The sequence below is a fragment of the Oncorhynchus keta genome, chromosome 26 (genome assembly GCF_023373465.1).
Source record: "Oncorhynchus keta strain PuntledgeMale-10-30-2019 chromosome 26, Oket_V2, whole genome shotgun sequence".
NCBI classification, from domain to species: Eukaryota; Metazoa; Chordata; class Actinopteri; order Salmoniformes; family Salmonidae; genus Oncorhynchus; species Oncorhynchus keta.
Window position 1 is genome coordinate 1,945,458 of NC_068446.1, and position 18,857 is coordinate 1,964,314.

Sequence of the window (18,857 nt, forward strand, 5' to 3'; positions counted from 1 at the left end):
GACAAAAAAAACTGTTTAGCAAAAAAAACTGTTTAGGCAGAGCCTTAACAGCACTCTGTAGGGTGGTGTAGCCTAGTTTCCATCCTCCTCTGGATAGCCCTATATTCCTAAAGAAAATGATCACACATTGATCAAGAGAACATCCCTGGTCATCCCTACTGCCTCTGATCTGGCAGACTCACTAAATACATGCTTCGTTTGTAAATTATGTCTGTTATGTTGGAGTGTGCCCCTGGCTATCTGTAAATTTAAAAAACAAGAAAATGGAAATTATTTATATTTTTGCAATTAAATGTACTTTTGATACTTAATTATATGTCAAATCAAATACTTTTACTTTTTAGAATCAAGTAGGATTTTACTGGGGACTTTCAATTTTACTTGAGTCATTTTCTATTAAGGTATCTTTACTTTTACTCAAGTATGACAACTGGGTACTTTTTCCATCTCTAATGCACACTGGAGCTCTGACCGCTGATAGTACCAACATATTTATCTCACCAAATTGTCCAAGGCATGGCAGAGTGTTTATTTGGATTTACACATCACCTTGCAAGCCAACATAATATGATTTACAGGCCTGATGTGGCCTGTAAACCATGAGTTTCAGGTCATTGGATTACACTGTCAGATAAAAAGGTGGAGATTTGTTCCTAAATGAGTACAAATACCCTCTCTTCCTCTGGGGAACCTATATTCTCCAATTAGCCAGGGTTAATGTGATAATGGAGGATCAAACTGAGATTTGAGCGGGTGGTTTAGCGACTACGCCATCTCTCTGGTGCTTTGGCCCAGGTCCAGGCACAGCACGTTGCAGAGTGTTAGTGGATACTTTGAGATCTGGCTCTGGGCTCATCAGGGGATATCTGTCTCGGTAAACATCTAACTTAGGTTAATAACTCTGGAGGATGTGGGCACTCAGCCCCCAGGGGTAGGCTAATGTAGCCCTTTGCCAAGAAGAGAGAATAACAGTGACATATCACCCATACCGACTCTGACTGGTGCTCCTTCATGAACTTGATGAGGGGTTTTGGTGTTTTGTCCAGAGGGAGGAGTCATAATGGGTTATTCGCATGCGAGGCGTGGCTGCCTGGCGGCTGAGGATTCTAGGATAAATCCAACACCAAGTCCCAGTTGTCCATTTCACACACCATTGGGTTTCATGATCACTTACAGTAGACACACCATCCAGCTGGTTTACCCCAGACCCCAGGCATGACCCTGAGAACTTTCCTACGACACAGAAACATTCACGATGAACAATTATAATAAACAGATACATTCAGCATGTAGAATTACATTACACAAAAACATTCAACTACACATAAATATTCAGCATGAACCATTCTACTGCATAGACACATTTAACATTCTAGTACACAGTAATATAGAGCATGGAATATTTCCAAGAGAACCATGTGGAAGATTTTAAAACAGTAACTGAGCTTGATTTGGGTAACTAGGTACAATGGAATAATCCCAAAAGTGCAAACTCCAGAGTATATAATGCAAAATGAAACAGCCAATATTCTTACCGTGAACAACACTCACAAAGGGATATTATACATTTACTGTACTTTATATAATACTCTACAATTCCCGCAAAACAAAGCATCGCCTAATTCTTAAAATGTGTTTTTCTAATTTCAAATGATCTTAAATAGTTTACTAAGCCAATACACATAGCAAACACAGACAGAATCAATAGCCGTCTCTATACTGTAAGTCGCTCTGGATAAGAGCGTCTGCTAAATGACTTAAATGTAAATGTAGAGTTATTCTTTCCCCATCAGAAAACCAACTCACTCTTGCAGTGTGCTTGGCAGGCACACAACTCTAATATGGCAATATTAGCAGCAGAAAAGCCTATTTCACTGTCTAATTTACAGTTCAATCAAGACGATATAGGGATACTATTCTCAAAGAAGCAATTAATAATTGTGAAAATGTATAAAACAAATAGCTCAGTAGACGCACGTTCTGTCTATGGCTATGATCAAAATAAAGCATCCTGGAGGGCAGGTAGTTTGCCCCCGGTGATGCGTTGTGCAGACCTCACTACCCTCTGGAGAGCCTTACGGTTGTGGGCGGAGCAGTTGCCGTACCAGGCGGTGATACAACCCGACAGGATGCTCTCGATTGTGTATCTGTAGAAGTTTGTGAGTGCTCTTGGTGACAAGCCACATTTCTTCAGCCTCCTGAGGTTGAAGAGGCGCTGCTGCGCCTTCTTCACGATGCTGTCTGTGTGGGTGGACCAATTCAGTTTGTCTGTGATGTGTATGCCGAGGAACTTAAAACTTACTACCCTCTCCACTACTGTTCCATCGATGTGGATAGGGGGGTGTTCCCTCTGCTGTTTCCTGAAGTCCACAATCATCTCCTTAGTTTTGTTGACGTTGAGTGTGAGGTTATTTTCCTGACACCACACTCCGAGGGCCCTCACCTCCTCCCTGTAGACCATCTCGTCGTTGTTGGTAATCAAGCCTACCACTGTTGTGTTGTCCGCAAACTTGATGATTGAGTTGGAGGCGTGCGTGGCCACGCAGTCGTGGGTGAACAGGGAGTACAGGAGAGGGCTCAGAACGCACCCTTGTGAGGCCCCAGTGTTGAGGATCAGCGGGGTGGAGATGTTGTTGTCTACCCTCACCACCTGGGGGTGGCCCGTCAGGAAGTCCAGTACCCAGTTGCACAGGGCGGGGTCGAGACCCACCATTTGCCTTGATGACACTCTTGGCATTCTCTCAACCAGCTTCATGAAGAATGCTTTTCCAATACTCTTGAAGGTGATTAAATCTAACCTTTAATTAAAGTAAAATAATTGAAAGAAAAAATAAATCATAAAATGAATATTCTTCTCAATATATGTGTGCCACAATTATTGCCACCCCTTCATTCAATACTTTGTGCAAACTCCCTTTGCTAAGAGTCTTCTCATATAATGTGTAATGAGGTTGGAGAACACATATGGCAAGGAATCTGAGACCACTCCTCCATACAGAATCTCTCCGGATCCTTCAGATACCGAGCTCGGCTCATCCCACATGTTTTCTATGGGGTTTAGGTCAGGGGACAAGGCAAAACCTTGATTCTGTGGTCAGTGAACTATTTTTATGTTGATTTTGAGGTGTGCTTGGATCATTGTACTGCTGGAAGATCCAAACACGGTCCAGCTTAAGCTTCCTAGCAGAGGCAGTCAGGTTTTGATTTAATATCTGTTGATATTTGATGGAGTCCATGATACCATATATCCTAATAAGTTGTCCAGGGCCTTTGGAAGAAAAACAGCCCCACAACATCAAAGACCATACTTCACCGTGGGGTGAAGGAGTTACTTTTCTGCATGGCTATCTTTCTGTCTACGCCAAACCCAACTCTGGTGGGCACTTGAGTTTGTTGTTTGATGACAACAAATACAATTTTATGGCAACCCTGCCAAACAACTTGTGGTTACGTAGGTGGCGTCTGATTGTAGATTTGGAGACTTTCTGACACCAAGACCCAACTATCGTCTGCAATTCTCCAGCTGTGATCCTTTTCCGCCACTCTAACCATCCTCCTCACTGGGGTCAATGTAGACACACGTTAACAATCAGCCCACATCTCCAGTTGTATTAAACTTCTTAATGATTGCCCTGATAGTGGAAAATTTGCATTTTCAACCGTTGAGCTATTTTCTTATGGCCATTTCCTGATTTGTACAGCTCAACAACCTTTTGTCACACATCCTCACTGTAGTCTCAGGTTTTTCCCCATAGTGATGGATGACTATGGAAACTTGGCCTGTGTGTCACCTCATATTTATACCCCAGTGAAACAGGAAGTCATGGGTTAACACTTAAGTGTTCCTAATCACTCAGGTGAACTTAAAGATGTGAAATAAGAATGGGAATTTACTTCAGTTAGATTTTATTCATAAGAATTTCTATGGGTGCCAATCATTTCTATGGGTGCCAATAATTGTGGCACACATTTTTCAGGGAAAAATATTGATTTAAAATGTATTTCTTTCAATCATTTTGCTTCATTTAAAATGTTAGATTTTTGTGAATATTTTGTTTTGCTCATATATTTACCAATGGTGCCAATATTACCGAAGGACAATGTAGACAGGCCTTTCCAAATCATGTCCAATCAATAGAATTTACCACAGGTGGACTCCAATAAAATTGTAGAAACATCTCAATGATGATCAATGGAAACAGGATGCACCTGAGCTCAATTTTGAGTCTCATAGCAAAGGGTCTGAATAGTTATGTAAATAAGGTATTTCTGTTTTTAATACATTTGAAAAACCTGTTTTGGCTTTGTCATTCTGGGGTATTGTGATGTCATTATGGGGTATTGTGATGTCATTATGGGGTATTGTGATGTCATTATGGGGTATTGTGATGTCATTATGGGGTATTGTGTGCAGATTGCTGAGGAAAATGTTTTATTTAATCCATTTTAAAATAAGGCTGTAACGTAACAAAATGTGGAAAAGGTCAAGGGGTCGGAATACTTTTCCGAAAGCACTTTAGACATATTATTTATTTTAAAATGTATTAAATGTTTTTCCCCCCTCATCAATCTACCCATAATACCCCATAATGACAAAGCTAAAACAGTTTAGACGTTTATCCTAATAAAAAAATAAAAAATATTAAATATCACATTTACAAAAGTATTCAGACCCTTTACTCAGTACATTGTTGAAGGACCTTTGGCAGTGATTACAGACAAGTCTTCTTGGGTATGACGCTACAAGCTTGGCACACCTGTATTTGGGGAGTTTCTCCCATTCTTCTCTGCAGATCCTTCCAAGCTCTGTCAGGTTGGATGGGGAGCGTCGCTGCACAGATAACTTCAGGTCTCTCCAGAGATGTTCGATCGGGTTCAAGTCTGAGCTCTGGCTGGGCCACTCAAGGACATTCAGAGACTTGTCCCGAAGCCACTCCTGTGTTGGCTGTGTGCTTAGGGTTGTCCTGTTGGAAGGTGAACCTTCGCCCCCAGTCTGAGTTGCAGAGCGCTCTGGAGAAGGTTTTCATCAAGGATCTCTCTTCCATTTAATAATGATGAAGGCCACTGTGTTTTTGGAGGACCTTCAATGCTGCAGACATTTTTGAGTACCCTTCCCCAGATCTGTGCGTCGACACAATCCTGTCTCAGCGCTATATGGACAATTGCTTCAACCTCATGGCTTTGTTTTTCCTCTGACGTGCACTGTCAACTGTAGGACCTTATGTAGACAGGTGTGTGCGCCTTTCCAAATCATGTCCAATCAATTGAATTTACCACAGGTGGACTCAACATCTGAAGGATGATCAATGGAGACAGGATGAACCTGAGCTAAATTTCAAAATGGGGTGTATTGTGTGTAGATAGATTTAATCCAATTTAGAATAAGGCTGTAACATAACAAAATATGGAAAAAGTTAGGTCTGAACACTTTCCAAATGCACTAAATATCAGTCAAAAGTTTGGACACACCTCATTCAAGTGTTTTTCTTCATGTTCTACATTATAGAATAATAGTGAAGATCTAAACTATGAAATAACACATGAAATCATGTAGAAAACAAAAAAAAAGTGTTAAAAAAAATCTTTAAAGTAGGTTTGGGATGAGTTGGGACCGCAGAGTGAAGGAAAAGCAGCCAACAAGTGCTCAGCATATGTGGGAACTCCAAGACGGTTGGAAAAACATTCCAGGTGAAGCTGGCTGAGAGAATGCCAAGCGTGTGCAAAGCTGTCATCAAGGCAAAGGGTGGCTACTTTGAAGAATCTCAAATCTATTTTGATTTGTTTAACACTTTTTTGGTTACAGCATGATTCCATGTGTTATTTCATAGTTTAGATATTCACTATTATTCTATAATGTAGAAAATAGTATAAATAAAGAAAAACCCTTGAATCAGTAGGTGTGTCCAACCTTTTGACTGGTACTGTATATACTGAACAAAAATATAAGTGCAACATGCAAAGTGTTGGTCCCATTGTTTCATGTGCTGAAATAAAATATCCCAGAAAATGTCCATACGTACAAATGCACAAATTTGTTTACATCCCTGTTAGTAAGAATTGATCATTTTCCAAGATAAAGCAAACACCTGACACGTGTGGCATATCAAAGAGCTGATTCGACAGCATGATCATTACACAGGTACGCCTTGTGCTGGGGACAATAAAAGGCCAGTCTAAAATGAGCAGTTTTGTCACACAACACAATACCACAGATGTCTCAAGTTTTGAGGGAGCGTCCAATTGGCATGCTGACTACAGGAATGTCCACCAGAGCTGTTGCCAGGATATGTTTGGTTTGTTTCTCTACCATAAGAAGCCACAATGTCATTTTAGGGAATGTGGCAGTACCTCCAACCGGCCTCACAACCGCAGACCATGTATAACCACTACAGCCCAGGAACTCCAAATCCAGCTTCTTCACCTGAGACCATCTGAGGATGTGCTGAGGCGTATTTCTGTCTGTAATAAAGCCCTTTTGTGGGGAAAAACACATTCTGATTGGCTGGGCCTGGCTCCCAAGTGTACCGTGGGCTTATACCCTCCCAGGCTCACCCATGCCCAGTCGTGTGAAATCCATCGATTAGGGCATAATGAATTTATTGATATTGGACTGATTCCCTTACAGGAACTGTTTATATTTTTGTTCAGTGTACACACACACACACACACACACACACAAACACACATCACACACAGTGTACAAAATATTAGGAACACCTTACTAATATTGATTTGCACCCCCCTTTTCCCGCAGAACAGCCTCAATTCGTCAGGGAATTGTTGTACAAGGTGTCAAAAGATTTCCACAGGGATGCACAGTTGTGTTAAGTTCTTGATACACATGGGAAACTGTTGAGCGTGAAAAACCCAGCAGCGTTGCAGTTCTTGGCACACTCAAACCGGTGCGCCTGGCACCTAGTACCATCCATCCCCTGTTCAAAGAAACACATATTTTTGTCTTGCCCATTCACCCTCTGGATGGCACACATACACAATCCATGTATCAAGGCTTAAAAATCCTCTTTAACCTGTCTTCAACCGTTCATCTACTCTGATTGAAGTTGAATTAACAGGTGACATCAATTAGGGATCATAGCATTCACCTGGTCAGTCTACATCATGGATAGAGCAGGTGTTTCTAATGTTTTGTACGCTCAGCAGTGCAATGCATTTTAGCTACAGTGTTTTGAGTACCAATCCACACCATACCAAATTGTACTCACTCAACCCAGCTCCTGCGCTGATGCAAAGGTGGGTGCGTGATGACATCATCACCGACTGGGCGTTGCAGGAAGTGGCAAACAAAGTTGATATCTGAAAAGGTTAGCTGGAATATTTAATTCAACAGCTACATTGTAAGTTACCCTATGTTATCTATTTTACTAAATATTGTGACACATATGACAGCTTTATTTTACCATTGGGTTGGATTCACGGTCTTAGTTCGTCTCATTTTGCAGAATTCTCCGATGATTGTTTACATTTCCGTTATCAAAGCTAGCCTGCTGGCTTGCATGCTACTAACGTTAGCCAGCGAACAGTTTCCAACTTCCAATTTACTGTTCATTTCGTTACTATGTATGTATGTATGTCTGATGGTCTAAGTTTGTGTGTAAGTAATTATATTGGTCTGGCAGCGAACGCACTTGAGAAATGTTTTAACTATTAGTTGCGCTAGCTAACTACTGCTAGCGCGGTCTGTGTCATCTGACATGTCCCCCAAAAAATCAACCTCGCTTGCGCACCTTTCTTGACATGCGCACAGGTATCTCATCAAGGGGTCATTGACCACATAATCTCCATTCCTACCTGGGACGGTCTTGCCAAAGAGAATTACACATTTCTGAACGATGTGGTCTTGCCTACTGCTTTCCTTGGTTTATTCGGTACTACTGTACTGTAGCGTAGCGCTAGGCCTCTGTAAGGCCAGTCTCATGAAATATATACGGTGTTTTTATATGTGTAAATTTGACTACGCGGAGGCAGATGTAGAGGAGTTCTGTAGGATATAATGGAAACCATGGCCTGTCAAACTAATAGCCTTTGCCTCTTGTTTGATTGATGGTAACCGACTAAACTCAACTCCACAATGGGCAGTGGTGTAGTGCTATTTTTGTAGGTGAGGGATCGTAATAATAATTTTTTAAAAAGGTAATCAAAGTTTGTACCAACATATTTAGCCAATTGAATAGCCAGCCTATCATTATAGAATATGCATAAAATGCATCCACCAATTGCGATGTCTGCCTATGCCACATTGTCTAAAGAAAAGGTTACATTTCTAATACCCTCAACACCAATTTATTTCAAAATAGAATGATAATTCTTCACGTTTTACCGGTGACACGTTCAAACTGTATCTCCATGTCAATCACTTTCATGGTAATATGCATTTAGATCTTTAAGCGTAGATGCTGTTAACAAACTATTAGCATTAATTGTATATTGTTTTAATCAAAGCATAAATCCTGCCTGGTTGTGCACTCTTGAGTTTTCGCGCATGATAATTTTTGGGGGAATATTCAGCTTCAGCTAGCCATCCTAAAATCTCATTAAGAAATTAGGCGTTTTTGGTGTAACAGTAAATTTATAGGCCTATTATGCTAATTAATATTCAGTTGTTTTGAGGAATGCAAATGAATGTGTTCTTCCCGAGACATTGATTCAGCATTGATATAACTTTACTAAATTTGTTTTTGTAAAATTTTCTGTGGAAATTGTTCAAATTTGTCCTTGTTTTATACAGTTTTATGGTTTGTTAAACTTTTAAGTCAATGGTTTTTGTTTGGCTTTTAAAGTGAACTGAGTCTAAGCATAATTTTGTTACCATGGAATTGCACTACAGCAGCATATTGCTGATATTATAAGGTCAGTGTCTTGAAACAGGTGATTGTTACCTTGCTGCTTCAGGCCCCTTGGATACATTTTTTCCCATTGCTTTATCAGACTTTTGATCTAAATGAGACTTTGCAATAGCCTACATTTTGTGTTAAGCTCCTTGTATGATTTTTAATCTTTGACATCACCAAAATGATCTGGCCTAAGTGTTGCAGATAAGCAAGCGCTGTCTTTAATTTATCTTTTTTTTTGTGTGTCAGGTCAGTGTTGAGGGGGTCATGTTATTGGTAGAGAAACATTACCCCCCCTACTGTGTTACCCCCAGAGGTGAAAGGTCAGAGCATAGATGTTGATGTGTGTGTGTGTATCCTCAAATACTGCACACTGGTGTGCTGTTTCAGGTGGAGCAGTGGGCAAGGAGAGCGAGACTGAACAGGCAGCTTTCAACCTTCTCTACAGCTTAAGGTATTACATTCCTAATGAAACTCGAGCCCTCTGCTGTTATCACACCTAGCAATACAGTATGTTAAACAACAACTGGAAAATGAAGACTAACAGTAATATAGGTACTATCTTAGTGTTTTCCCCCCTCTCTGTGCTTTTATTAAAGGATCTGTTATTCTTGCATTTTGTGTATGCCCTTATGGATTGATCACATGATTGTCAACCAACGCAGAGTAAATAGCCTACTATGCGACACGACTCTGCGTGGCTGGCTATGTGAAACACGCAAAAGGAAATAAACAAATGTGTCCGAAAACAATATTTAGGCTAATTTGTGGATTTTGACTCATCGTTACCACTTAGGCCTACATTAAATGGGATGTGCAAATTCACAAGCATCATGTGTGTAAAAAAAAAAAAAAAAACAGCAAAAGAGATCTGTAATAAACAAATGTGTCTCTGTCCTAAAAAGGAGTCAATATTTTAAATCCAAAGGCACATAGAAACACATTGGGCTTATCACTGTCATTTTGACTCATCGACCGACCATTCCATCAATAGATCACTACATTAAATTCTAGGGATGTGACAAATTCCATCAATAGAATCACTATGCTGATTCATTCTAGCAGGAGAAGGCTTGACCGTAAAAAAAAATCACTAGAAGATGCGTATGATTCATTCTAGCAGGAGAGGCCTGATCTGTATTCCATAATGACAAAATGCTAATGTTCTAGCTGAGAAGGCTCCTAACAATAGATCACTAGAAGATGCATATGATTCATTCTAGCACTTGCGGACGCCTATTCCCCGATCACTAGAAGATGACATGATTCATTCTAGCAAGTTTAAATTCCATCAATAGATCACTAGAAGATGCATATGATTCATTCTAGCAGGAGAAGGCTTGACCGACGCCTATTCCATCAATAGATCACTAGAAGATGCGTATGATTCATTCTAGCAGAAGGCCTGACCGACGCCTATTCCATCAATAGATCACTAGAAGATGCGTATGATTCATTCTAGCAGGAGAAGGCCTGACCGACGCAATTTGAAACTTTTTAAAGGAAAACTAGTAGAAAGTAGAAAATGTAGCTGACTTAAAATGAGTTATTAACCTTCCGATTAGCCGACAGCCGGCCTTATTGGAAAACACTGACTATGACTGTAATGTTTTTATTTTTTTTTACATGTTTTATCAACCTTGATTGATTGCACTGACTGTAAGTTGCTAAGGACATGAGCGCCTACTAAATGACCAACATTTCTATGTAAAAGTGAACACTTGCAAAGAACACTGAGTAATATGCCGCAGCATGGGTAATTCCAGTAATGTACTATAAATTAGGTTACCGTAACAATTTTGGCACTGCAAAATGGATTATCCTAAAATGGATTAAAATACATTTCAGTAACATTCTGGCCAATTGCTGCCACTAAATTGCTGTACGGTTTACTGGAAATTACTTAGTGTGGGTGTGCAAGCCTATATCAATAAGGCCTACTGTATTATTTTGAGGGATTCTTTAAATTCTGAAATATTTTTTTTTTTAAATGACATTTTCTGCAACTTTTTCCACCATGTATGTATGCTGTGTATTAATCACACAATGATATCACAGGAAATTAGTGCTAAGCTGTCGCTGAGCCCCTCTCTCTGGTTGGAGCCTTGAAGACCCCTCGCCTCACTCCTGACTTCCACCCATCTCCCTGCAGGGGACACAGGGCTGCTCTCTGGCTCTAATTGAAAATGTTGGGTGGCCCGGGCCGCGGCCCCTGCTGTTTGTTTTGGTGGAATGCAGTGGCGGGTTATATATTTGTGTCACTTTCTCATCAGTGGTTTCTGCTTTAAGGAAGGGTTTCCCGAACTCGGTCCTTTTGCCCTTTTGCACTACATTTACATTACATTTAAGTCATTTAGCAGACGCTCTTATCCAGAGCGACTTACACAGCTGATTACAATAACCAACGCATCATCAAGCTTGGATTATTTGAATCAGCTGTGTAGTGCTAGGGTAAAAACCAAAATGCGCACCCAGGGGTGGGGCCCCCAGGGCTGACATTGGGAGACCCTGCTATAGGGTTAGGCTGGTGGGTGAAAGGTTGATGCGGGCAATGTTTTTGGAGTGGCACTTCTCTCTCACCCCTGTCGTCCCGCCTTTCTCACGGTGAGTACTTACTAAAGAATCCTTAAGTAAACTGTAGAATACTATACTACACACTGCCCGAGGGGTGCAGTGGTCTAAGGCACTGTCACTACAGTTCCCGATTTGAATCCAGGCTGTGTCACACCCGGCCGTGATTGGGAGTCCCACAGGGTGGCGCACAATCGTGTCTTCCGGGTTTGGCCGAGGTAGGCAGTCATTGTAAATAAGAATTTGTTCTTAACTGACTTGCCTAGTTAAATTAAACATGTGCATATACCCTGCCCATAGATGCATAGATGATAAATGGCGAGGTAGCAGCCGTGTAGAAACAAAATGGTGGAGTGGTGTCAATGTAAATAGTCCGGGTGGCCATTTGATCAGTTGTTCAACAGTCTTATGGCTTGGTGGTAGAAGCTGTTAAGGAGCCTTTTGGACCTAGACTTGGTGCTCTGGTAGCGCTTGCCACTATGGTACCGCTTGCGCTAGCAGAGGGAACAGTCTATGACTTTGGTGACTGGAGTCTTTGACAATTTTTTTTTTTTGGGCCTTCCTCTGACACTGCAGGGTATAGAGGTCCTGGATGGCAGGAAGCTTGGCCCACGTGATGTACTGGGCCGTACGCACTACCCTCTGTAGTGCCTTGCGGTCGGAGGCCGAGCAGTTGCCATACCAGGCGGTGATGCAACCAGTCAGGATGCTCTCGACGGTGCAGCTGTATAACTTTTTGAGGACCTGAGGACCCATGAAATTGAGTGGGTCTAGGGTTTCTGGGATGATGGTGTTGATTTGAGCCATGACCAGCTTTTCAAAGCATTTCATGGTGGCTACCGACTGTAGTCAGTTAGGCAGGTTACCTTCGCTTTCTTGGGCACAGGGACTATGGTGGTCTGATTGAAACATGTAGGTTTTACAGACTCTGTTTGGGAATGTAATTGATGACACTTGCCAGTTGTTCCACGCATGCTCTGAGTAAACGTCCTGGTCCCTAGTCCTTGTTCTCACGCTCATCATGAGCCATGTCTTTGTATGTAAATATTAGTTACTGTACTTGTGACATGGCATTACCAAGGTTTAAACCCTGACTCCCCGTGGAATCTCATTCTATGGCTGTCTGTCTCCACATCCTAAGCCCTCTATAAACATCAGCCTGCATTCATGCGCCATCATTTCAAATTCGGTTTATTTAGCCAGGATTCTGAGAGGAGAAGTTAGATCTTAAAAGTCCAATTTGAGACCAACAAACAGAGAACTGGCCAAAGGACAACAAATGGGAGAAGAGAGTGAGACAGAGGGGATAGAGAGAACTAAACCCAGACGCCGGATCCCTTATTTCTCCATTCTGGTCCTCTCCTAGATCTTTTCACTGTACTGCGTTGGGATTGGTTACTCTCTTACTGTCCTGTATTACAGTTGGCTGAGAAGTGCTGACTGGCCAATGAATTTGACAACGAATAATGTCTGTCTGCTCAAAAATATGAATACCACTGCTATTCTTTTAATTTAATCTTTTATTTAACTGAACAAGTCAGTTAAGATCAAATTCTTATTTACAATGATGCCTAGGAACAGCGGGTAAACTGCCCTGTATCTGTTGGTTACCGATACTTTAAAAGTGGGTAGGGGAGTGGATCAGAAAACCAGTCAGTATCTGGTGTGACCACCATTTGACTCTTGTAGCGCGACACTTCTCCTTCGCAATACAGTTGATCATGCTGTTGTTTGTGGCCTATGGAATGTTGTCCCACTCCTCGTCAATGGCTGTGCGGCGGTACTGGATATTGGCGGGAACTGGAACACGCTGTCATACACGTCGATCCAGAGCATCCCAAACATGTTCAATAGGTGACATACTGTATCTAATGAATATGCAGCCCATGGAAGAACTGGGCCATTTTCAGCTTCCAGGAATTGTGTACAGATCCTTGTGACATGGGGCCGGGCATTATCCTGCTGAAACATCAAGTGATGGCATGACAATGGGCTTCTGGATCTCTTCATGATATATCTGTGCATTGAAATGCAATCCATAAAATGCAATTGTGTTCATTATCCACAGCTTATGCCTGCCAGTACAGATTTATTTTCTTACATCTGCAAGCAGAGTCTGAACATCAGACAGGATGGCATTGTCTCCCTCAATCCGTGCAATGGCTACTGCTATAGGTTTCAGGAGTTTCAGGCTGCTTACCACTCTCTCCCAAAATACATCATCCAGGAGGATCCTCTTGATGGGGCTGTCCATATCGGCAGACTGTGACATGGCCATTTCTTGGAGAGACTCCTCCCCCTCCAGGAGACTGTCAAACATGATGACACACCACCCCAACGGGTGTTGCTGGGCAAGCTTCAATGTGGTGCTCTTCTTCTTCTCACTTTGCTTGGTGAGGTAGATTGCTGCTATAACTTGATGACCCTTCACATACCTAACCATTTCCTTGGCTTTCTTATAGTGTGTATCCATTGTTTTCAGTGCCATGATGTCCTTGAGGAGCAGATTCAATGCATGAGCAGCACAGCCAATGGGTGTGATGTGAGGGTAGGACTCCTGAAAATGTGTTTTTTACGTTGGATAAAAGTAGAGACTCAGAGCTAGAAAATGGTATATCATACACTACAGTTGAGGAACAATGGGAAAGTAATATCGGTATTGAAATTTGATTAACTTGTAACCGCTCTTTTAAAAAATGGCCCTTGAATGTTTTGGTATACCTACTGGAGAGCTCTTCTTTGTCTACATCCATTCAGCATCCTTCACCACCTCTTAAGCCTTAGCCCCACCCATCTCTTTAAGGGTTCACATGTGAGGCCAGGTGTAGAACAAAGTGAGTACGGTATTGTACTGAACAACCAACGAGTTCAAGACTAAAGCCTGATGTATACTACGTCTATCGACATGTCTGTAGACAGTTTTCGCAGTCGCATCATGAACATTCTTCATCCGACATCAAACCTGTCGTTGTCAAAAACGACAGGCTACACATCAGCAGCCCACATGACATCAGCAGCCCACATGACATCAGCAGCCCGGTGCCCCAGAATAGCATAACGGTGTATTTTAACACCCAATAAACCCACCCGTTTTAAAAATGTATTTAGTATATGTCAATCCAGCAAACCAGGCAACTAAAAGTTAGTTTTCTAAATAATGTTTTGGTTTGTTTCTAGCTTGTTAGATAGCTAGCTGACAACCCGGTTCAATTAATGACCATGTCATAAGATGACACCTGTCTTAACTTTAGCTAATTTGTATTCATTATTACAGAAAAATAAACATACAATATTATTATTTACAAGTTAATGGTAATTACAGAAAATAGTTTATGGTTGTGTGTGATGAAAGCAGGGCTCTCTATTGGATACTGTCTCGCCTAATTTTATATCCTAAAATTACTTTTGTGCAGGTTGTTCTTCACATTCCCCTCTGGTAAATACACACTATATCAAATCAAAGTTTGTCACATGGACAGGATACAGAAGGTGTAAACGGTACAGTGAAATGGTTACTCTCATAGTGGAGTTTTTTCTTAAGACATCAAGCTAGCTAAACACTGAACCATAATCCCAACTCATAATGTTACTACCATGCATGAATTTACATGTAGCTAGCTAGCTAAACAATGAACAATAATCCCAACTCATAATGTTACTACCATGCATTACATCGTGGAGTCTTTTGTTTAGACATGTAGCTAGCTAGCTAAACAATGAACCATAATCCCAACTCATAATGTTACTACCATGCATGAATCTGCTGGTAGCTAAAACAGTACGCTTTAACTTGCAATAAAAATGACTTTCTGACAAAATTTCAAATGTATAATATCTGAAAATGTAGCTAGCTAGAATCTCTTACCCCGAATACATAGATTAACACCTCTTCCTCTTTGTCATGGATGCCATGGTTGACCTTAGTTTGAAGATGTAACCCAAATACAGCCTTTTGTGTGGTCTCGTTTCGACTCCCTCTGATTGCAAATATGCAAACGCCAGAATTTTCTCCTTAGCTGTCATACTCTGCTTCCACCGGACATTACACTGATTTCAAAACTCCAGAAAGTGGAGAGCATCTTTAAAATAAAAAAACACGTTAGAAATGATTGCCTACAGATACTGAGCAGCTTATGTTGTAGACAGAAGTGTGCTACATGGCAGACCAATCCAAACTCATCTCTCGGCATGTCCAGCCCAGCCATTATCTCAGCCAATCATGGATAGCGGTTCCTTCCTATTTCCGTGGCTAAACTAAATAGGCTCGTAATTTAAAATTTGTATTTACAGATGGCATACAAGTTTGTTTATTAAGGCACCTGAAAGTTCACATGTTCCAGATGGCATTTCTGCCCCCAAAAAAACATTCAAATGCCTCTCCTGTGAAGTAGTGATGTGCGACATATGCCTAGTTTCCTGAAACGAGTCACAAATGTGCCAATGTATTAGCCTAGTTCAGTCTTCTGAACTTTAATTGATCACATTCCTTTTCCTTTAATGCACAAATCCGACAGAGTGTAGCCTAACTGATGCTCTCTATTGGCAGCATTCTCTCTGTCCCCTGCCAGTCTGCAACTGAGAGTCAGTTCAAAACGGTCTGTATGAGTTCTGGTGTGAGTTCGGAGTGAGGAATGGTTTCTTAAATTGCTGGTCTGTCAGATCAGAGATCAGGGCCAGTCTTACCAGGGCCATGATGTTTGGCCAGCTCTGTGTATTCAGACTGAGGGTGCTCTTTGATGGAATCTGGTGTTTGTTTAATGTTGGGGGCTGACTGGTTAGTGTTAGCGTGGGGTACTGGGAGAGGCTTAGTGGTAGCAGCACTGATGGGGTGGCAGTGTGGGGGGCAGACAGATATGTCTGAAAGGGTCCCTTTGTGCCCCTAGCCCAGACCATAACACATAACACACACACACTCAACCTAACCCCCTCTCACCTGTCAATCACTCCCACATGGGGAGCTGAGAAGAAGAGAACAAGCATAGAGCTCAGACCAGAGCAAAGGCGACCTCGACACTACCCAGTATCTGGCTCAGAATGAGCAGGACAGTTATGTGTGTAACGTGAGCGAGTATCAGGATTTGTTTGTGAAGAGCCCAGTACTGTCTCCAGCAGGGATATCCCCCTGATAGCCAAGGGGATGCCTCTCTGACCCTCCTCCACCTTCTCTAACCGCCCTCATACGCCACAGGTCCTTCTCACAGTGACTCATTCCTTCTGTAGCAGGAGGGGGGACTCATGCTGGAAGTTGTAAGTCCGAAAGTTTAGGAACAGATGACCTAAATAAACAACTTTAGGGCTACATTTGGGAGCAGTATGTACAGTCACCCCCTTTTCGTGTGAATACCCGCCCCCCCTCTATCCAGTGCATTAGCCTAAACAGCAGGGGAAAATCAGCCAAACCCCTATAAAACCCACACTGCACCCTGCAGGCTCTCAGAGGGGGGCTAATATGACAGACTGATTATCAGTCACACTGCCTTGGAAGTTGTGGGAACATTCGTTTTTGGTGTTTCTTTGGTTCTGGGAATGAAGCCATACGTTTCCTGACCGGTAAAACTGAATGTTCTTTAAACGTTATGACAACGGAAATGAAAATTTGCCTGTTCTGGGAGCCTACATTTTTTTTGGTTGCAGGGAGGTTCTGAGAACGTTTTACTGGGATTCCCTGCAAGGTTTCCAGGGAGGCGTTATTAACATTTTGAGAACGGAATCATTAAGATCAAGTGTGGCAAATTAGTGGGTGCGGCCAACACACCTGAACACACTTAAAGATGGAAGATAGAGTTTTGTTGATGCTGAGAATGGAATGTATGTTTTTTTTTTTAAATAACATTCTTAGAATGTCCTTTGAACGTTTTTTATGGAAAGTTTTCTTAATGTTCTAAAAACATGACTTTAAATAGATATTCCCACAGAAGAATGCTGTTTCTTAACCTTCTCAGAACATTACTTTAAATAGAACCTTGATGAAACCTGCAGGAAATGTTCCGCTGAAATTCCAATAAAGAAACGTTTGGTTCTCAGAACATTGTGCTATCTGTGTAGCTTCCATATGCCTCTTTCTGAAACAGAACAGTGTCCTGGCATTGTGAGTGTGGGGAATATATTGTTTAAAGTGTGCTGTAGTAAATGTCCTAGGGCCTAGGCTTATATGATTTTCATCTGTTATAGTATAAATATACAGTATACTTCCTATGAAGCAAGCCATTCCTCATATTCAGCCCATTCTACAGCTGTGTTTAAAATGGCACCCAACTCCCTATAGGCTAGTGCACAACTATAGGGCTCTGGTCAAAATATATTAGGAATAGGGGGCCTTTTGGAACGCAAGGCTAGTCTTGCCTAGCCAGATAACTCCTTTCTCCCTGCGCTTGTTAGCTCTGGTCCTATTGCTCATTCCTAGGCTCTGGGGTGACAGAGTTACCAAATAGAGGAGGGGCAGTCACTTTGTTTATAAGTCCCTCTCCAAGTAAAATAAACCTGCCATTTTAGCCCAATTAGAACGTAAGCAGGAAGGGAGGAAGCGAGGGAGAAAGGGAGGGAGAGAATGCTTAAGCACTAGTCATGTGGCCAATGAGTAGGCAGATGTTTGATAAACAACACAGGATTTAACAACAAAAATGATCAGAAGAAACTGACCCAGAGTGCCATTTACAGTACCAGTCAAAAGTTTGGACACACCTACTAATTTAAGGGTTTTTCTTTATTTTTACCATTGTCTACATTGTAGAATAATAGTGAAGACATCAAATCATGTAGTAACCAAAAAAAAAAGTTAAACAAATCAAAATATATTTGTATATTCTTCAATGTAGCTACCCTTTGCCTTGATGACAGCTTTGCACACTCTTAGCATTCTCTTAACCAGCGTCACCTGGAATGCTTTTCCAACAGTCTTGAAGGATTTCCCACATATGCTGAGCACTTGTTGGCTGCTTTTCCATCACTCTGCGGTCCAACTCATCCCAAACCAACTCAATTGGGTTTAGGTCAGGTGATTGTGGAGGCCAGGTGATCTGATGCAGCACTCAAATAGCCCTTACACAGCCTGGAGGTGTGTTGGGTCATTGTTCTGTTGGAAAAACAATTGATAGTCCCACTAAGCACAAACCAGATGGGATGGTGTATCACTGCAGAACACTGTGGTAGCCATGCTGGTTAAGTGTGCCTTGAATTCTAAATAAATCACAGGCTGTGTCACCAGCAAAGCACCCCCACACCATCATGACACCACCTCCTCCATGCTTCACGGTGGGAACCACACATGCGGAGATCATCCGTTCACCTACTCTGCGTCTCACAAAGACTCGGCGGTTGAAACCAAAAATCTCAAATTTGGACTTATCAGACTGACTGACATATTTCCACCGGTCTAATGTCCATTGCTCCTGTGTCTAGGTCCAAGCAAGCCTCTTCTTCTTATCGGTGTCCTTTTAG

The 18,857-nt window shown here is 41.7% G+C and overlaps 1 protein-coding gene and 1 long non-coding RNA gene across 10 annotated transcripts in view; one reads left to right on the top strand and one right to left on the bottom strand.

Moving 5' to 3' along the window:
- Positions 1–435: 435 nt before the first annotated feature.
- LOC127911971 (uncharacterized) lies at positions 436–8,650 on the bottom strand. The gene is made up of 3 exons (XR_008079895.1): positions 7,419–8,650; positions 7,224–7,314; positions 436–1,233 (listed from the first exon to the last, which is right to left on the bottom strand). It is a non-coding gene; the product is annotated as an uncharacterized LOC127911971 (long non-coding RNA).
- LOC118358607 (exocyst complex component 2) overlaps positions 7,143–18,857 on the top strand; it is a 104,741-nt gene continuing 93,026 nt past the window's right edge. For 5 of the 9 annotated variants that reach the window (XR_008079888.1, XM_052480012.1, XM_052480018.1 and 2 more), the window contains exons 1-2: positions 7,263–7,355; positions 9,240–9,303. The gene's annotated coding sequence lies outside the window, so the exon portion shown is untranslated. Of the gene's footprint in view, positions 7,356–9,239; positions 9,304–18,857 lie in introns of all 9 variants that reach the window. The other 4 variants (XM_052480014.1, XM_052480016.1, XM_052480015.1 and 1 more) reach the window with 4 other exon arrangements.